At 41.6% G+C, this 16,054-nt stretch overlaps 1 protein-coding gene across 1 annotated transcript in view; it reads left to right on the forward strand.

The window, feature by feature from the left end:
* The window catches only part of NKAIN3 (sodium/potassium transporting ATPase interacting 3), a 701,538-nt gene that overhangs the window by 647,077 nt on the left and 38,407 nt on the right, over positions 1 to 16,054 (forward strand). The window lies entirely within an intron of this gene.

Below are 16,054 nucleotides of genomic sequence, written 5' to 3' on the forward strand. Positions count from 1 at the left end.
ATGGTAGGGGCTGGTTGACAGCAGAACCAAGCACGTGATGGGAGGGTGGGAAATTTCAGTCCCATCTCGCTGGCCTCTGAGGTGGGCAGAGGGGCTGGAAATTGAATCAATGCCAATAATCAATGATTTAGTCTAATATGCCTGCGTAATAGAGCCGCCAAGAAACCCCAAAAGGATAAAGTTCACAAAACTTCCAGGTTTTTGCACATGTGGAGATCTGGGGAGAGGGGCTCACTCATGAGGGCACAGAAGCCCCGCAGCTTCTCCGCACGAACCTGGCCCGCGTTATCTCTTCCATCTGGCTGTTCTGAGTTACACGTTTTATAATACGCCATGTATCTGGTACGTAAAATGTTTCTCTGAGTTCTGTGAACCACTCTAGCAAATTAATCAAACCTTCCCCATTAAAGTGTGGAGTGTTGCAGTGGCTGTAAGCGTAATTTATTTTAAACGTGCTCTTCAGTTGAATAGGTCTTTAGCTCGGCTGACAGTTCTGGCTGTTGGAATGCACAGTACACTTCTTGAGTCAGTTGATCTGAAGCAGCATTAAAATGTTTTAATAGGCTCCTTGAAACGATAGCAGACCAACACTTACTAAACTTTTAAAAACACCTCCCTTCAAAGGGGATTATTGAAACATTTTCGTGCTCTGATAGGAAATAAGTATTCTGACCACCAAACAGATCTTCGGCAAATGAGCGCAGAAGGTCTGTCTTTGTTTCTAATTCTCCTTTCGTTAGATCATTTGAACAGTGATGAAAGGATATGCCATATAGGTAATGTCCTCGTTCAAGCCCACCTCCTACATGCACAATGCAGGTAAAAACTTGCTGTGCAACCCCGTTTTTCCTTTTAACTGATTTATGTTCCACGAGCTGTTTTCTGATTTATGGGAAGGTGATTTGTCTGCCCACAATTAAAGTGTTTAATTTCCCCGGTGTCCTTTATGCAGTCGTGTGGAAGAAGCAACCAAGTGTATAGAGTGTATTCAAACCTGAAGAATCAGCGTTCCAAACCCGTCAGCTGAGTTTTCCTCTCCTACTCTAACAGGAGCACCCGTTGGGTGTCAGTGCCGTCAGCGTGTGCGAACTTGCACACGCGCCTGCGGCCTCCCAGCAACAAGTGAGAGGGGATTTCAGGGCCCCTCCCCGCAGGCCTGGCCTGCCCGCCCAGAGGGCAAGCGGGAGCCGCCTGTTTTGGGTGCGACGTCTGCCCCTCACGCCCCCTCTCATCCCTAGAGAGAGCCCTTCTCCACCCACTGGTTAATGTGCCATTTCACAACCCGTATCCCTATACGATTCTTAGATGACTTTATCCCTTTAACATTTTGTCCTTTGAAGACTGCGAGATGGGTGTCCTCCTCGTTCGTGTCACTGAGGCAGCTGAGAATATCAGCAAGGGACCAATGTGGAAGAACAGGGGCGACGCAGGACCCCTCTGGAGGCCAGAGAACAGGGTGGAGGTGGGAGGCAAGCAGAGCCCGTTTCACTTGGCTGTTAACTATTGAAATACCATTCCTATGTAGCCTTTTGACCAGAGGCAAAATCCTCTCCTTATTTAGGGATTTACCTGGAGACTTCACTATTTCTAAAATGTAGATAAGCTCTCTTTGTAAGAAGGAAGACCTTGACTTCCTCCCTCTCTCCTTCCCTTTCTCTGCATCCCACTTCTCCTCCCCGCCCGCCCCCCTTCTTCTTCCTCTTCCTTCTCTCTCCATTCCCCCTTCCACCTTCACACAATAAACATTATTAGTTGGATGAAATGAGCAAAGAATGGATGTCACGGAAACCCCTGCTGCAAATTATTTGACAATCCTTTTGTAAGTGGGATAAGGCTTAAATTCCTTCTATTCACAGGATGAAAACTGCTAGTAAAACAAAAATAACAAGAGTAGGACTGAGGAATATGTGTGTGGTAGAGGTTACAATGGATTCCATGTGTTGCTTTTGTCCTTTTTAGCAGGGATTAAATGTATTTTAATAGTTCTTCGTTGCACAATTGTTTAATTACTTTTCTGAGCAGAGGCATCTCTAGGTATCATGTCAGGTAAAACGTTTCAGAACTTAAAAACAAAACAAAAACAAAGGAAAGGACGCAGCATGGTACTCAAAATAACATGACTTCCTAGTCAGAGTAAGGAGGACATTGCCTATATGACATATCCTTTCATCATACATGCTAACGTGGAAAGGTTAACATTTCGTATGACATCCACAAAATCCTTCTAAATCTGCTTGCATACTAGTCTTAGATTGACTTCACTTCACATTAGCACCGTGGGGGAAGAAGGCAGACGTTTTAAAAACTATCAGCATATTAACTGATGTGAGAAAATGTTTCCTGATCTAATGAAGTGTGAATAAGATTTATCTTTACACTTTCCAGGCTGTGGTTATTAGCCCCCTAGTGAAATGCTCAAATCATATACTTGAAAATATAGATTCAAATATACTGCCACAGAAAGTAAATAAACAAATCCAGGTTTCCCACTCTAATTCAAGTGAAACAAAATGTAAAGAAAAGAAAATCTCAAATATAAAGATTAAGAAGAAAAGGTGCTCTTGTGTCAAAACTGCAGTGGATTAATTTGGTAAAATGTTTCCTTATTTGTTCATTCATATCTATTAATAAGTATATTTACATAGTCTTCTATTTACTTCTGGAGGTAAACAAGATGATACTCCTTCCTCCAGGAGTCTGTCATTAATTTAGAAAGGTCAGACCTACAGGCATAAAATAGTAAAGAAATGGTTATGAGTTATCAGGCAGTGATAACTCACGGTGTGAGTCAGTTTCCTGACCTACAGAATAAAGGTGAGGGGAACCCTAATACTTAGTAGCCTCCATTCCATCTTACAAGAGTACATGAGTTAAATAGTTGGCTTAATAAGAGGAAAATAAACTGTGTGATCATTTCACGCAACTGTAGACAATCAGTGCAGGGCTCTGTGTAGGAGCAGTTCCTCGTTCTAAACATGCTTGGGGCAATGGACTCTTTCTCCAGACAAATATTTGCATAGAATCATGTGCTCAGGTCAACTTCTTCACCTCACTTCTCCACTCATGCTTCTAGTGCCCCACATTAAATATCCCCCGTGACCATACAATAAGAGAAAAGACTCAAATAGCAGACAGGCCAGGCAATAGGATGTGAGGGCTCCAGAAAACATGAGACTTCTTTGTGTTAATGAGCAGCAGCTCTTCAGTTTGAGCTTATTTTTTTTTTTTGAGGTTTTATTTGTTTAGGTAATCTCTATACCCGATGTGGGACTTGAATCCAAGACCCTGAGGTGGAGAGTCACACACTGTTCCACTAAGCCAGCCAGCCTGAGCTAACTATTGATATGCAGGACTTCATATCCAGTCTCCTCCAGCTTTTTAAGGGAAACCAGATATTTAAAAACTTTTGTGATATCTTCCAATGTGAACTTCCAAAATCATGTTTTATTTTGGGCCGCCATCTTACCATTTTACGGAAAGGATATATGAACCAACTGGAGCGTATCTGTGAGCTGGGTGTAGACAAAAGACAACAGTCTGTGATGTTTACTCCGGTGATTCGGTGTGGATTGGAGACACCTGTGAGGTTTAGTGGCATGGTCTGAATTGCTCCCTGAATGTGTGTGTATGCACGCGTGTGTACACACAAAGATATATGCTACCAGGAAAGGCAAAAAGGAAGGGGGGCACCCAGACACTGGAGAGATCCATGGTCCAAGGGTAGGAATGATGAGAAAGTTTGGAATGTTTGGGTGAAAAGAAAAATTTTTCCTAGCTAAGGGAGAAAGAAGGTTGACTTTATAGTAAAACAAAGTCTTGAAAAGCAAATGGAGTTGTTTGAGCAGAAGCTTCTTGAATGATCTTGGTTAAATGCATTCTAATCATACATCAAGATTTGAGTCTTCTGTGATATTTGCCGTAAAATGACACTGCCAATGAAAATCCAACACCTCATTAAATAGATTAACTAAGTTATATGAAGACATATAACAAAGACACAAACTTCCAAAACACATTTCTTCCTCGGCCATTGATTCACTTGTTATTGGTCCTAAATATGAATTCAAAATCTCAGAGATCTAATTCAGCGGCAGAAATGCTGTAGGTTTAACTATTTGCATAGTGATCCCGATGTAAAATTCTGCAGAAAGCAAAACAGAAAACCGGAGTTCGGTTGAATATCAATTCTGCATGGTAATTTCCATTCGTGTACCAATATCTGATTAAATTCATATAATGCAGCTGGGTCCACTTTCATCTTTAATGAAAAGAAAATTTCAGTCAAAGGACGTGAAAACAGGCATTGAAAATTCAAAATATGTTTTTCTTGAGCATTCACGAGAACTCAGGTTCTCATATTGCTCATGTTTCACTAGTGTGCTTTTTGGTTTGTGTTTTGTTGTTGTTATTTATTGTTTGTGTGCTTTTATTTGTGAATGTTTGTTATGGCTGTACCGTTGGGATGAAAACTCCAAAAAGGACAGAAGGGGACTCCATAAAATTGAAATTCTGTCCCCCTCCCCAGCCTCTCACCCGGGGGATTATCAGTTCCCCTCCCAGGAGGTGACAGCTGATATCAGTTCTCAGATGACCTTCTGAGAAATACTATGTGCATATAGTACCATTTAGTAATTGAATTTAGCTACATATAAAAGAAAGCCCAAATAACGATTATTTAGAAGGTAGAGATTTGTTTTTCTCTCATCCAAGAGGAATCTGGACGTAGGCACAGCAGGCCTGTGATGGTGGTTCCACTATCATCAGAGACTCAGGATGTTTACCTGCCTTCCTCATTATTCTTGGGACCCAATTTTCATCCTGAAAAGCACTTCACGATCACAATATGGTGGCTAGAGTGAAATCTATCACATCAATATTCCAGCCAAGAAGGAAGAACAAAAAAGCAAAAAACAAAAAAACAAAAGAGTTGGCCTCCCAGCAGCCAACTTCTTTTCAAGAAATTTAAAAGTCCCACACTATCTAATTGACTAGCCCTGTCTGAGGGGATAGATTTTAAGCTGGGCACTTTGCCACTCCCAAACATTGGGGTTCTGTTGGTAAAGAATAAAGGAAGAATAGACAGGGAAAAGGCAACTAGTAATCTACTACAACATATAAGCCATAGGCATATGTATTCTCCTCCCCGTTTTTTAAACAAATGGTGGCATATTATAAATACCCGCATTACTTTTGATTTTATCCACTATGTTTATTAGATTTTAGTAGGACCAAAGGACATGGAGCTGATTCCTCTGAAAGACAGTTTCTGCACGACCCCAGCTGCTCACAACTACGGTTGCTTCCTTCACTCCTTGCTGTTCAAAGAGCAGTCTGCAAACCAGCAACAGTAGTATCCCTGGAACTTGCTGGAAATGCAGAATCTGAGGCTCCACCTTAAATCTACTAGATTCAGAATTTACAGTTCAACAAGATCCCAGAAATACATATGTGCATTTGAGTTTGAGAAGCAGTGTGTACTTTCAACCCTGCTAAAGTCCCACTTTAGTGACTAGTAGTATTTTAGGAGCCCTCTCCCAACTAGCAGTTAGGGGCTGGAAGCAATTCCATGTCCTAAGATGGATGTCTGTAAACACCCTGTTTATTTTTTTTATTTTTTTTTAATTTTTTTTAATGTTTATTTATTTTTGAGACAGAGAGAGACAGACCATGAACGGGGGAGGGTCAGAGAGAGGGAGACACAGAATTTGAAACAGGCTCCAGGCTCTGAGCTGTCAGCACAGAGCCCGACACGGGGCTCGAACTCACGGACCGCGAGATCATGACCTGAGCCGAAGTCGGACGCCTAACCGACTGAGCCACCCAGGCACCCCTGTAAGCACCCTGTTTAAATGAGGGCCAGTGAGAGGGTCAGCTGTACACTTAGTGGTCTGTTCCTAATTGTGCCATCAGTCACCAGTTCTGGTTCCTTCCTCCAATCCTGACTCCTTCTCTCCTAAACTGGAAGGAAGGTGGCTTTCAACTCCATCTACTTTTCTCCCTAGTTTCTAGATCCCCTTTTCTCATGGAGCTGTTCTTGCTTCCAGTTTCCTTAACTCTTCTTCAATGAGCCTCACTGCATTTTAATCCTTCAAGCCAAGAGCTCTGAAATGGTATCATCACCACAAAGCCTGGATCCTGGCCTTCTTTGCTTTCTTGGGTCAGGACAACCTTGGCTAGTGACGATAGTCGGGGTCAGAGATGACTTTGGTACTCTCCTGAACTTTGTTTTGGAGGCAGTCCTTCCTCCCCAGATCCCAAGCAGATTTATCTCACTCTAAGTTTGTGCCACACCCGGATTGTCCCTGCTTGTTCTCTTTTACCCAAGGAGATGTCAACAAGGACCATGCTGCTAATGTCAAAAAGTGACTTGTTGCTGAGTCCCGCCATCGACCTAGAGTCTTTTGGTCCACTACTGCCACAGCAAGAATTGCTTGTAGACGCTGTGGCCAGGCTGAAATACAGCAGTAGAGTAAGTGACCCCATCAGGGAAGGAGATGTGGAAGCCTGGCAGAACCGAACACTCACAGGCAAGTAGGAGTGTAATACCAATACTATTTGAATTTGGATAGATAAAAAGGCCATTAGATTTGACAAAATGTACGCTGTTAACCTTTAAAGGAGCAATCTCAGCAGAAAAATAGGGCCAGAAGCCAAACCGCAGTGAATTAAGGAAGGAATGAAAAGCAAAGGAAAGGAGGCAGCTGATAAAAACATTCATTTCAGAAATTTGTGGGTAAAAGGAAGAAGCTGCAAAGACATAACAGAATCAAGTGACATTTTTGTAAGATAAGGGAGAACTAAACATTTCTGAAGGCACGAGGAAAAGAGCCTGTGAAAAGAAGATATTGCAGAAAAATTCAAAAGAGCAGAAGAAAGATCTTTGAAAATCAAGATAAGAAGAAACAAACATTAGTGAGGGGGGTTGTCTTGGCTTAAAGAGGAAAGATTTCTTATCCTCACACACATCAAGAAGGTATGATGGAAACATGTAGAATGGAAATACAATAAGTTGTGTCTGTGGATAGATTAATTGGTCTACTTTAATAGTCTTACACTCAACAAAGTAATGGCAAGATTCAGGAATGTTTGAGTTACACGTGGAACACTCATAGAAGCAAAGAGTTTTATGGTAGGAAAAGCTTATGGAACAACCTACTAATGTACACTCTTCTTCTGAAGAGATAGGAAACCATGAATGAAAGGAGAAACCTATTTGCCAAGACAGGTTTAAAAAAGTCTAGTGGCTGTCAGGATTTTATGCTATCTAGAACAATCCCTGAAGATCATGAACTAGAGATGAAGACAGAAGTTGCCAAGTAAATGAAGCTGAAGCTAAGACCGAGGCCAATGGTAAACTTCAGAATGGAGATGGAAGTCCGAGTTGAGGCTGAAGAAGTGTAGTTTATTGGTGGGACCTGAGCATTATATTTTGAACGCTTTGCTTTGTGACCCAAAAGCAGGGGCAAGACATGAGAAACAAAAGTGATACTGAGCTGGGGCCTAGTTCAGTCTGTCAACGAACAAGAAGGAGGGGGGCCTAGGGCTGTAGGGAGGGCAATATGAAGTGACTTGCCTCAGTCAGTGGGGAACCTCTGATACAAACTGCTTCCTCATCTTCCCAGATCTTGCCCAGTTTAAACTGTGTCAAAAGTGTAGGTGTTTGTGGACTAAAGATTTATGGTTGATTCCTGATTCTACTAATAACTAGCTATGAAACCTGAAAGAAGTTATTTGGATCCTTGGGTTCCTCATTCACAAAAGAGGGATAATAATATTCATCTCACAAATATGGTGTGAAAATTAAATTACCAAGAACTTAGCACCAAGTCCTAGCCCCCAGTAAATACTCAAAATGTAGCTACAAATGGTTCCATAAGTCTCTTCTTCTCACGGGATGTAAACTATGTCATGATACATAAGGAGATATAATCTGTCTTGAAGTATCAGATTTTTACCACAAAAATAGCAGTATAATATATATCCATCCAGATATTTCCTAGAATCTCAATAATGAATGAGATCATTCTCTCAGTTCACCTCCCACCATGTAGAAAAGTAGAAAACTATCAAACTTGGTAGGGAACATATACTTTTTGTAATGATTCTGAAGGAAATAGCCTTGGGGGACCTTAAATGCCATTTTAAGATGCCATATTTTTAAAGCTCATTGAACACCATTCTCTCCCACTGAGTTTACATGGCACCAGAGCATCTTCCCACACAGTTTCTACCTTTTAGGGAGACCCAGTTCTAATTACCACTGAACCAACCCTAATGTCTTCCTCTTAGGTTGTCCATACAGCAGAACAGTTGCAGTCTGATAACTGATAAAGCAGAACTAAAACAGGAAATCAGTACTCAGGCATATTGCCAACTATTCTCATCCTTAAACACCTGAAATAGAAGCAGAAGTGCCAACTAATTTCACTCACAACTACATAAATAGTATAACTTATTTTTTTATGTAGGATTTTAGTGACTATAGTAGGTCCACAGAGATTTTTTAATTAAAGTGTAAATTAGATCTTTAAGGCATCTAGAGATTTCACTGGCTTCTGAAGTAAATAATTTTAAATCAAAAAAATTAGTTGGGAAAAATGGTTTTTAAAGTTTATTTTTATTTATTTTGAAAGAGAGATAGAAAGCAAGGGTGGAGGGACAGGGAGAGAGGGAGACAGAATCTCAAGAAGACTCCGGACTGTCAGCACAGAGCCCAATGCAAGGCTTGGTCTCACAAACCTTGAGATCATGGCCTGGGTCGAAGTCATGAGTCAGACAATTAACCAACTGAGCCACCCAGGCCCTCCACCCTCTCCCCCGACATACACACACAAAAGTTTTTAAACTCCTTTCTTTCAGTCTGACCCTCTTTATCCAGCCCAAATAACTTTTCTGAGTAATATTCCAACCTGCAAATTTTTTCTGGAGTCAGCCCCTTTCTGGAATTTGGTTAGGTGTGAACATTCTTCACTTCAGTGGAGGTTGGCAATTACCCCTAAGATGTGTACCTTGAAAGGACCAAGTTGGAACGATGAAGCTTGCTGGGAGCAGACTCTGGCACTATGGAAATGCAGCTGCTCCTGTGAGAACCTACAACCAGTTCTCACTGACCTGCCCTGGTAGTTCATGGCTCCATTTGAAGTATTTAGGTTGTAACACCTTAGGTGTGGATTCTATAACCCAGAACTATCTCTGTCTTCCAGAAATCACACAACTGGTTTTCATCAATGGTAGGGAACCAAGATTTTACCATGGTGGTTACGATTTTCTTCTTTGACCCAGGCAACTGTCCCATTTTTCCAAAATATGAATGCCACAAATTATAGAGCAGAAAAATTAACACCATTCCTGCACCACCTCAAAATGGAATAAATTATTAAAAACATTACAGAATGACTGTAAATAATAAAAGATGAGAGAACCCTTGGAGGTCAACATAGACTTTCTAAGAATAAGTCAGAGTGAATTAACCTTGCTTCCTTTTTGGTCATGATTTCTAGGCTGTGCTTGGATTCAAATGCATGATGCACATGTATTTCAACAAAGCGTTTAGTAATCAACTAAAACACAATAATAATGAATTTTCCTGGACCCATACAGGCACTCATATTTGAAAGAAAATATCATGACCATATAATTCTGGCATCATTCCAAAGATATTAAAAAAGGAACTCTTAGTTTAGGAAGTAAGAAAATGGACATCATTAGTGAAAAACTCCTCCTTTCTATTGATTTCAACATGTTATAAGAAACAATAATGGTTTTGGCCGGTGGATTGGAAAGTACCTAACAAAACAAAGGAGAAGTCTAAAAACTCCAGATTATTAGACACAAGGATCCTGGAACTACTTAATACTCTTGACTCAAATTTTTGACTTCTTATGCTTTTAAAAATGCTTTTAAAGGTTGAAACCATCATTTTAAAAGTACACAGTGTGTGGTGAATAACGTGTTAAGTAGATAGGTGGATAGCACTTAATTCTATGTAAGGGCTACTATGAAAAGTAATACTGCCTTCTTGGGAATAATGCTATAAAAGAGTTTGTAACTATTTGGCTAAGTACATGCGGCTTTGAGCTGTAGAAGAACCACATATAGAGCAGCAATAAGGAGAGGAGTTAACATCATGGACTAAACAGCCAGAGTGTCACTTCCTACCTAAGTGAGTTGGGAACAAGTTCATTAATTTTTATGCCTCGATTTTCTCATTTACAGAATGGAGTTAGTAAAGCACTTAACTCCTAGAGATGTAAGGACTTGATGAATTAATGAACATATCATGCCCAGAATGGGGTCGAGCTAAGCCCTGTACTAAGCAGTGGATATCCACTATCTTAGTAATCCTCACAATAATCAATTAAGTAATATGATCATTATACCGTGCCCAAGGTCACTCAGGTAGTAGTGGCAAAGCCAAAACTTGAACTGAGATCTCTCCAACCAGAAGCTGAACTCTTGACACCATAACCATCCACTGTAAGGTCAGCATTGGCTCTCAGGAACAAGGCTAAAATCCATCCTAAGACCTGGATATATCAGAGCAAGACTACTAGCAAGAGTAACCTCATTTATTCCCCAAGTGTTAAATGAAACCCCTTGAACCCTTGCTGGAAGTAACATCATTGGCCCCAGGACCAAGGTGAAGTTGTTCCAGCAGTCAGGAGAGAAGAAATACGGAGGCTCAGAACCAAAGAGGGTGCAGGAACACCACACGGGCAAAGTGACAGTACTCAGCATTCATTTAACAGGGACAATCAGCGGAGGTCAAGGGTCCATGACATGGGATACTCCCCACCTTTGACCCTGAGTGGAGGGTCATTGAGCTGCTGCAGCAGTGATGAAGTATGGGCAGGTCCTAGGCTATGCATCTGGCTTACACAAATGCCCATTAGTTACAAAAGCTGGTATGCCTCGGTACTGTGGCCAGTTTCTCACACAGAATTTCCTGGGGCCGTCTCAGATCTAGGCCACAGCATCATCAGTCTCCTTCTGACTCCTGTTCAAGGAGGTGGAATTGCCTCCATCTGCTAATTCAGCCAAGTGGATCTTTCACATTTCACTAGGTGGGGTTGTCAGCTAAGTCCCTCAAACAAAATAAGAAGCCTGTGAAAAACCTTACCTCATTACAGAGAAGCAGGTTTCCATATTGCAGAATTTCTCTCCTCAAATTTCACAGTCACATATGAGCAGAAAAATGCCTGTCCTGAGATCTACAAACCGTGTATACCCACACACAACTCCATTGGCAACAGTGGGCTAAGCAGTCTGTTGAGGTTACATACCTGCTACTGGCTGGAGCTGTGTCCATAAAAGACAGGGCTCCAGACTTTGCCATTGGTAAATAGCTTCATTGGTGGCTGAGCCAGCCCCTCAGTGAGAAGCAGATGAACAGTGGATAGACATATGGACCAGTATGCCTATAGGGCAGTGCCTGGCTAAGCAGAGGGCTCAGAGCACAGCTGCTCCACCACTCACCGCCTTCCACTGGGTGCTCTAGGGGTCTCAATTCTCAACACATGTCTATTTGAAGATAAATATCCCGCTGTTGGGTTATGTGGTCCAGTGGCAAGCTGGATCTGAGGGTGCATTTGTAGAGATGTCTCTCCCGAGACACTGAGGGTAACCCAACATGAAAGGGGCTCAAAAAGACTGTGTTCTAGCAAGCCAGACAGAAGATTCTGAATGAGTCATGAGAACAAGAGGTTTGAGTTGCCAGAGGCTGAAGTCAGCAGCTCAAGATGGGAACAGGGTATAGAACGTCATACAAGAAGTCTGAGGCCATCTGAGTGGACATAGGTGGAGAGGAGGGCTCCTGCCCAAGACCAGCTTTTACTACAGTTTCCTGACCCTGATTCCATTTAAAAGGACAAGTGCGAGAAGGCAGAGCTCCATGAACCCTGGCTTACTTATAAGTCCACATAGCGAGGAAGACACGTATGCTCACCCGAGACCTCATCCATCACGTTCCGACACTATCACAAAAACAACTCTTTATCACCAAACTACATTCATGTTAATCTTACATGTTTAAAAATGCTGCTTTAGTTTACATTTAGGATTGTGAAACAGGTAAAACTACATGAAATTTTCCTTAATGGAAAGTTTTCTTCAAATTACCTCGTAACACTCAGATACAGTAACCCTACCCAACTATTCACACGATACCATTGAAGAATTACTGAACTGGACACTTAGAAAAGTCCTAGATGAAATGACCTATCTGAATAGATACATTTGTTTGTTTGTTTAGTTTTGTTTGTTTGTTTAAAGAATGCTCTTATTCCCCAACAACTTGCCACCAGAAATGCACTATCTGACAACAGTGCTCTTTGCAAATGAGAGTAACGTTTGTGTCCTCTACGATATTGCTGAGCTGGCTTGTGCAGAGTGTCTGCATCACAAAAGCATGTCATTAAAAGGCTTATCTTCCTTGGTAGAAGCCAGCAATCCATTAGTTTTCCATTTTGACTGTCTACACAAGTGCTTCCCATACACGTAAGGGCAATAAATCCCCAAAGCCCGAATAAATGCGATGCTGTTGCCGTTGTGCATTTTTATGGTCATCGTGGAGAAAACAACTTATTTCCATATTCATTGATTCATTTGGAGCCCAGCGTGCCAGTGGGACTCTTAGGAGATTGAACCAAATGTCTTCAAATAATTTCAGGCTTCTCTTGGCATAGAACACTTCCATAAACAGACATAACTCTAATTCTGGATTCCTGAAGGAAAAGTATGAGCAGCTTGATTAAAAACAAATAGGTTAGGACTCACTAGGATTCACACCCTTCCCAGAGTGGTCCATATAAATAAAAAGCCGGTTCTTCCTACAACTTCTTCCCCTGAGGATCCTAAGATCTTAGACTTCTGTTCTATTGGGCACGCAAGAGAAAACAGATGGACGTGGGTGATAGTTGCACAAAAAGACCCTCCTGGGAGTCATAGAGAAAGAAATGTGTCCACACAGCACTGTGAGATGAGACTGTCCACCAGCTGCCTGTTCTTCAATCTCAAGGTTTTTTGATCACTCCCTAGAAAGGAAGGATACACCTACTGTCCAGTCCAAAATTGAGGGTGAACCATGGTAGAAAGTTCAATATCACTCCTAGGAGAGAGTCAGAAGATTCTCAAATTAATAACCCACCATAAGCTGTGTGTCTGGACATTGTGTTGTTTATCACTCTGACATGACACCGGGACATACTGAATTCCCGCTTGCTGTGAGAATTGGAGCATTGCTATACTTCATGAAAACCACTATGTCTCTTCAGTCAAATGGCTGAGAAATTCTTACTCCTTCATATTTATTTCTCCTCTTCCCAGTGAAGGAAGCAACGTGCATTCAGGAATACATTAGCTACTTTCGATATACTTTAACTGTTTGGTTTCATGTAAACCCAACCAATAGTTAATTCATAAGTGAAAATAGCCTAATCTCCTTTTTCTTTCTAAATGTGTAGCTTCCATCCGTCTGTCTAAGATGGTATAATCTTGTTCTCGTGTCTATTGTGTGGCATAGACGTTATCACAGCAAAACAGAAAAGTCTATGGGACTTACCAAGTCAAGACAACAGATGCTGATGCACACAAGCAGAGTTGGCTTTTACTTTGACTGAGTGACAGGGTGACCCATGTGGGAATTTCAGGGTTGCTAATGTGCTGGAATTCTAAAATTCACCTACTTTGTTCCAGCCATACTCATTTCCCTCCCACACTTGGCTTTGAAATACAGTGCTTCTCATCATTTACTTGCTTAAAAACATTTAGTAAGTACCTTCTTTGTACAGGAAAAATGCTAAGTTTCAGGAACGCAAAGTGAAATTGAGAAAAAGTTCTCACCTTTGTGAGAGCCTGGCAGTGGAGACAGACATGTAAATAGATAGATAAATATGCCTGAATCAAAGAACATGGGGCTGTGCCTATGTAGTGGAAGGAGTAGATCTTCTTCCTAAAGGAACCAGGGCAGGACTCTGAGGACGTGGACTTTGCAGCAGCTGTCTCAGACGGGTCCTGCCTTCAAGGACCCACTGGGAAGATAACAAATGAACACAAAGCTTTAACACAAAGCAATACTGGGAACTGCCATTAGAGATCTAAGAACAAAGTCCTGAAACAGTTCAGACTAGAGGTGTATCCACTGGGGGGATCAAAGAAAGTGACATTTACAACAGGGCTTAAAGGATGAGAGGGTCTGTGCAAGCAGAGATGTGAGAACAGGTTAGGGGGTCACGGGCCAGTGAAGAATGGGGTGTGCTCAGGGAGTTGGAGCACAGTTCATGGCAGAGAAGAGTAGGGGAGAAGGCTTGAAAGCCAAGTTGAGGTAGGATTATAGAGGGCTTGGAAGCAGATAAAAGTGATGTGTGCTTGGCCAGGCAAATAATCTTTGTTCTTTATTTCCCCAAATTGTGAATCATGGTTTAAGGAAAAGCCCATTGTATCCAAATATGCTGTATTAATTTCCACCTTTAAAAAAGAAACTAAAACAAAAACCTCATTAACATCACATCTCTGTCCAGATCTTGTTCCTGTCTCTACTCTCCTTTTCCAAAACTCCTTGAAAGAATAGTTGACATCTTATTTTCTCTTGAACCCATTCTGGCCACATTTTTGCCCCCATCCTCTACCAGAACAACTCCATCAAGGTCACCCATGTGCTCTACACTGCCCAGCCCAGTCGTCAAGGCTCAGTACTCATTGTCCTTGACCTGCCAGAGACCTTTGACACAGTTGATTGCCCTTGCTTTCTTATATCACTGTACCTCTCTAGTCAGGCCTTTTCAGTCTCTTCCTGGTTTCTTGACTTCTCTCTAAACCCTAAATGTCATAATGTTCCAGAACTTCATCCTTTGACTCCCTTCTCTAACTTCACTCATTTCCTTAGCATTCTGATCCAATCATATAGCTTTAATTTCTTTATTTGTTTTTGAGAGACAGAGAGAGAGTGTGAGCGGGACAGGGGGAGGAGGGTGGGGCAGAGAGAGAGGAAGACACAGAATCCAAAGTAGGCTGCAGCCTCTGAGCAGTCAGCACAGAGCCTGACACGGGACTTGAACCTACGAACCGTGAGATCATGACCTGAACCAAAGTCGAAGGATTAACCGACTGAGCCAACCAGGCACCCCCATGTAGCTTCAAATACCGTCTATAGATATACCGATAACCTCCAAATTTATAATCAGTCTTTCCCTGAGCAACTTCTCAGGACTGTGTTTTCAGCAAGCAACCTTAAGGAATGAGGTAACTTCTCCCCCATCACACCCCAACAAAGAGTAGGCTTGCTTCCCACTGCTGTAAAAGTAGCTCAATATTCCTCTCCTGTAACACAACCCACTGTGTGTGCAGGAGTCCATCATGGCCCAAGGAGAATGTGGCAGAGATATGAAGCTCACGCTGGCTGCTGAGCTATGAGTAATGAAGTCCTTTATCTCTAACCCAGCATCCATGAAACAGTAACAGGCTAACTCGTTAGCTTCTAGAGTAAAATCCCAAACCCTGCAGTTCTTGACATTAGGTATCTATGCTTTCTTTTATATGTAACTTAACATCTTAACCCAAATAAAAAATTAAATTATAGAAGGTTTCAAATTACACATAGAACTTGAAAATGTTCAGTTTAATGACTTTCATAAGGATAAAGCTCTACACAGAGTGAAGTGTGTCAGCCTCTGCCTGCTTCCTGCAGGTGGCTTTGGCCAAGACCTTTATAGAGTCATTTTGGATTTGAGGGAAAAAAATCAACCAACGAAGAACATTTTAGAGCCTAGTGCTAAATAGAGACACTTCTGTCATTCCTTAAGGAATCTCTTAAACATTAATGCTTAAATGTTAGTGTAAATGCTGGGATATCTAGGAAAGTCGTTGGGGAATTCTTTTTGTTTAAGGATCCTTTTGGCTTCCTTCAAACCCCACTGATTCTTTCACCCTAAGTAAGGCAGGGCCTGTACAAATTCTTCTGAGTTTCTTAGATGAGCTTTTCTCATCCATTTGTTGCACCTAAAAGTGATCCCTTAAGACACTCATGCTTTTAGAAATGCCTCATTTCTTTGATTTATCC

This window comes from Panthera leo, chromosome F2 (genome assembly GCF_018350215.1).
Source record: "Panthera leo isolate Ple1 chromosome F2, P.leo_Ple1_pat1.1, whole genome shotgun sequence".
Lineage (NCBI taxonomy): Eukaryota > Metazoa > Chordata > Mammalia > Carnivora > Felidae > Panthera > Panthera leo.